Source organism: Triticum aestivum, chromosome 2A (assembly GCF_018294505.1).
Source record: "Triticum aestivum cultivar Chinese Spring chromosome 2A, IWGSC CS RefSeq v2.1, whole genome shotgun sequence".
Lineage (NCBI taxonomy): Eukaryota > Viridiplantae > Streptophyta > Magnoliopsida > Poales > Poaceae > Triticum > Triticum aestivum.
In genome coordinates, this window is record NC_057797.1 from 1,174,317 (window position 1) to 1,179,851 (window position 5,535).

A 5,535-nucleotide genomic window follows, 5' to 3' on the forward strand; every position below is an offset into this window, starting at 1 on the left:
CTCTCTCTCTGACAGCACCTTTCTCTGTTGACCAGGGCCCGGCTCCTCAGGCGGCAAGGTGCTCCAGCGTGAAGGTGCTCCGGCGTGCCCCTGCTGATCTCCTGCTCGTGGAACAACTGCATCAGCAGGAACACATGCTGCATCTGGTTTTGGTTCCCCTCCCTCCCACAATTGCATCTTCAGAACACCTGCATCACACACATACACACAGTGCTCAGGGTTCATAAAAAGGGGAACACCGCACCCCGCACACACCGCCGACCGAATTCCCACCGTACTGCCTGGGCAGCGGTGTCGCCGTCATGCGTGGGGAAACCAGCAATGTACCAAGGTCAAGTGCACCGAGCTCGTCCATTGTGGTTTAGACCAGCTTTTGCCTTTCCTTGAATGCTCTTGTTCATATTTATGCATGTTTCCTGATTCCCCTTTTCTCATCTGTGATGTGATGCTCATACGAAAAGGAAGAGTAAGAAGAAATCTATGAAAGATGGTAAATTGGCAATAGAAGAACATGTAGGTGTAGAAGCTGGTTGATGCTGGCACTTGGACTCTTATCTCAGAGTAAATTAGCTTCAGATATCAGAATAGTACTGGTTCAGAAATCAGAATAACTACTATCTGGGTGCAACTTGCTGGCAGGGCAGTTAAATTAGATATCTTATTTTTCATTGTATCTTGCTTATTACTTTTACAAATTAGTGTTCAAGACAATCTTCTGTTGTTGCATTCCAGCAAGTTAGCTTACAGCCGAAGATAGTTTATCCAATCCAAATGATGTAGGTCGAACAAAACTTATGGCTGGGGTAAAAATATTTGTGGTGATCAGCATCTTCCTCTCGCTTCGCTGTTAAGATGTCGACGCGGCGCTACGCAACGAATGATTTATACTACTACCATGTTTTTTATGTTGGGTCTGAGAAACTAGAGAATTCATGCCTCTTTGCCATGCCAAGAGTATTCTAGGGATTTCTTATGAATATACTGTATGTAATATGGGATGGCTATTTTCATTAAGAGATCAATTTTTATGCAGGTTTATCTACACTCTTCTCAGCCTGGGAATTATCATGTGCTTGCTGACCTGCTCGGGCCACATCGCCGCTGAAACTGCAAACAGCCCCTGCCTGTCTTGTGTATCCTTGGAAGCGTCTGATACTAGGAGTTGCGTTAGCCTATTTAAGTGTGCTTACATGGCAGCTGCTACTGGTTTAGCAAAATTCCTCAAAGCCTTTTGTGTTGTCACATAAAGACCAAACCTTGCGTGCTTTTTTCCAGATATATCCATTTCAAAAATATAAATGATATTTCAAAAAGAGGGTCATGTCTCTAGCAGTTAAGTTTTGAACTAGAATTGTTGACTCCTAATAATAGTTTGCTGAAACCTTAAGTCCCAGTTATGTTCTTGGAGCTCTGTGACCTTAGATGTACTGTGTCTTGGTGATATGGACTATTTTGCCTTAACCTGCCATGTATGTAGCACGTGATCTTTGTATTCTTGCTTGTGATACTGGAAGCTGCAATCGCCGCCGGTGTATTTCTGAATAGCTACTGGGAGGAGGTAAGGAGCACTTCAGCTGCTATATACTTGATATTTCTGTGTGCATTTTAGAACCAAAATAAGGTCTCTTTTGTCGCCAATTTTTTTGCTGGAATGGAAGTCATCTTAAGAACAAAATGAAATTATGACTGGTCGAGCCTGAGAAAGTTTACTTCTAAAATATATCCATATGTCGTCTTAAGAACAAAATGAAATTATGTCTGCTTGAACCTGACAAAGTTTCCTTCTAAAAATATGCCCATATGTAGTTTGCATAGTATGGCCTTTTCTATTCACGTAGTATGAGAAATACATGCAGTGCTCTACTTAAGACATTCTCTTCAAAATGACATCTCTAAAATTACTTGATCGCAGATCATTATTCAGACATGTTTGTTGCATATTTTTCCTTTTTATTTTTCACCCTTGCATCGAGTGGCTTATTTATCAGGTCTGTTTTATGTTATTTTCTCTGTTCCAATATAAATATTCATTTTAAAGGTTCGCTTCCTGGTGTTCTAATTTGGGATTTCTTGCTCTTCTTTAGGCAGTACCTCCATCAAAATTAGAAAGACATGTTAGTAGTGTTGTGTTTTTTGGGCCATGCTTGTGGATATACTCACTCCGTTCCTAAATATAAGCCTTTTAGAGATTCCGTGCAATTTATAAATTATAATTTCAGTGATGTCTCATCCTTCTCATTTGCTATCCAGTTTTTTCTTAGAGCAATGGTCTTATGATTCTGTTTGTATCTAATGCCATTTTCTATGTTTTCTTACTTATTTTCAGGACAAATCCCACCAGACTTGGCTCTAATTGAAGTTATCATAAGAGTAAGCAATCATCACTTGTTGTTCTGTTTTCTGATTCTATAGAGAAAGCTCAAAATTTGCAGTGTAAGATCAAACTTTTGCTCGCAGAATATTGAATGTGCGCTAAAAAGTATGTAGATTTACTCATGAGGGCAGAATCCTGTGAATTTCTTTTGAATCGATTGCTCAATTAGGAATAATAACATACATGATTTACGCATGTGTGGACTTGGAACTTATGGTCCTTTTGTTTGCGAACTATTGTTGCATATGTACGCATGTGTGGACTTTCGTTGGATATATATTGCTTGCTGGATCTATATATTGCTCGATATATATTGTTGGTCATTTTGCTTGCTGGATATATATTGTTGGTCATTTTGTTTGCTGGATCAATATATTGCTGGATATATATTGTTGGTCATTTTGCTTGCTGGATCGATCAATATATTGCTGGATATATAAGCCATCTTGCTGCTGCTCGCTGAAGCATGCAGGAAAAAAAAATGCTATTTGGCATATAAACCGTGTGTCCCAGGGACATGGCACCCGGCTTATAGGCATATTATGCCACGGGGAGCTGTATAAGCCGAGTGTTCCTGATGCAGGCACCCGGCTTATAGGATATGTTTAACAGTGGATGTCCTATAAGCCGTGTACAAAGGCACCCGGCTTATATTTAAACCGTGCAGCTCGTGCGGACACAAGGTTTATATTTAAACCGTGTGGCTCCCTTAGCTAGGCACTCGGTTTATGTTTAAACCGTGTAGTGCTCGTGGGCACTCGGTTTATATATAAACCGTGTGGCTCATGTAGGCACTCGGTTTATATTTAAATCATGCGGCTCTATTAGGCACTCGGTTTATATTTAAACCGTGTAGCGCTCGAGGGCACTCGGTTTATACTGACGATAACACGTGGCCGTTATCTCCCGGCTGCCGTCATGTTACTTTAGTAAGCCGAGAGCCTCGTATAAACACACGGCTTTTAAGTAAACCGAGTGTTTTCCCACTGGCACTCGGCTTATAGCGTATAAGCCGATCAAGTGTAAACCGTGTCATATAAGCCGGGAGTTTGACTCGGCTTATATATAAACCGAGTTTATATCGACATAAGCCGAGTTCTTTGGGTACACGGCTTTAAAGTTTTTTCCTGTAGTGTCTCCAGCCAATTCGCTAGTTGGTACTACTTGTTGATCATGCCAAGAACTTCATTATTTTTCTTCTCACCAAAATCGGTCAACAGTCGACAGCGCGGCGCTATAAAACTCCATGATATATAAAACTCCACAAGCTTGAAAGCTATACGCCATGCATGTAATCTCTCTCAACTATCTCCAACATATGGATCGGAAGGAGTACCTCATTAAGAGCTTCATACTAGAAGCACATATCCTATGGTAGTACCATTATTTCTAATAGGAAGATTCCAACACTTGATAAGACACATGAGTACCTAAATAAGTCATTCCAGCAATAAAGAAGATTCCAACACTTGATAGGAGATTTCATTATTAAGAACAGATTTCAACACTTAATAAGACAATTTCTCAATAAAAAATTTCAACACTTAAACATACCTACAAGAAGAGATATTTTTATGCTTCTTATATTCATGGATATTATTTTGTTGATATGATTACTTCATCGTTTCTCAATATTTATACCGTCAAATAGGTTACATGATACACATGTTGGGTAGCATTTCACATAAAAAAATCTATTTTTATCATTTACCTACTCGAGTACGAGCAAGAATTAAGTTTGGGGATGCTTGATACGTCTTCAACGTATCTATAATTTATTATTCGATGCTATTATATTATCAATCTTGGATGTTTTATATGCTATTATATATTATTTTTTGGGACTAACCTATTAACCCAGTGCCTAGTGTCAGTTGCTGTTTTTTTTTGCCTATTTTTGATTTTCTAGAAAATCAGCAGCAAACTGAGTCCAAATGCTATGAAACTTCGTGATAATTTTTTTCTGGACAAGAGAGATCCTAGAAGCTTCAGGATGAGACCAGAAGGCAAACGAGGAGACAACAAGGCAACAGGGCGCGCCCTGGGCGAACGAACTTCATGAGTTGCATGAACTCAATTTGAGATGAATCCAAAACCATATGTGAGAGTAAACATTGTGCTGGCAAGTGGCAACACGTGAGCTCAGTGGCGGAGCCAGGAATAAAGCAAACCTCGGACCTAGTTTTTTTTCAATAACATGGAAAAACTTCGGCACTTAAAGCTACTTCATACCATTTTCTAAAAAATACCTAATGCAGAAGCATACAAAATAAAGTTCAGTTTCGTAACAATCTACAATTTAAACTTGATGCTCAATGGTCCAAGAAAATAGATAAAACACGACAGAAGTATAAATAGTAATATGGGGATACAAAAAAATAAAAATAAAATCAATTGATAACTTCCTCGGTGCCTCTCATAACTTGAACAACGGTAGAAGAGTCAACACCTTCAAGGCTTTCAAGGCTTTCACGGGAAAACATAAACTTTCAAGTGAAACAAATATCAAAGATACAAATCTGAAAACTTACCACTTTGATGAGGCGCACGCTTTCAAGTAAATATTAGTTCGGAGCAGTTTATACATTGATACACAGCAACACATAGGTCTCATGAAAAGCATCAGGGGAAACTGGAAAAGCATAAAAAAATACTACGAAGCTGCGGACAGTAACACATATATTCAACACCACCACCGCCCCCTCCAACGCAGAGACTGCAACGAAACTCCTCAAGAGCAAACGAGGTAATCACTGCTTATATTCTTGATCATGGAAAGAGTCTCGATCTCCAGCAAATTCGCTAGTTGGTACTACTTGTTGATCATGCCAAGAACTCCATTATTTTTCTGCTCACCAAATCTGTCAACAGTCGACAGCGCGGCGCTATAAAACTCCATGACATATAAAACTCGAGAAGTTTGAAAGCTATACGCCATGCATGCATGTAATCTCTCTCAACTATCTATCCCGGCCGTATCCTTTTCTATCTCTTTCTCTTAATTGTTCTCCACGACACGACAGATGGATGCAACGGGATGCATGAATCCTAGTGATCGATCGTCCTGCTGCCTTGTAATGCACGACAGGCTTTCTGTCCACATCAATATATATACTCCTACTATATAGCAACGCCAACGCAGCTCTCCCCCTGGAGAGTAG

At 39.7% G+C, this 5,535-nt stretch overlaps 1 long non-coding RNA gene across 1 annotated transcript; it reads left to right on the forward strand.

Annotated features, from left to right (window-relative positions):
* The first annotated feature begins 32 nt into the window (after positions 1-32).
* Positions 33-4,567, forward strand: LOC123186885 (uncharacterized). Its single transcript, XR_006493728.1, has 3 exons — positions 33-1,133; positions 1,478-1,558; positions 2,327-4,567. It is a non-coding gene; the product is annotated as an uncharacterized lncRNA (long non-coding RNA).
* The last annotated feature ends 968 nt before the right edge of the window (positions 4,568-5,535 follow it).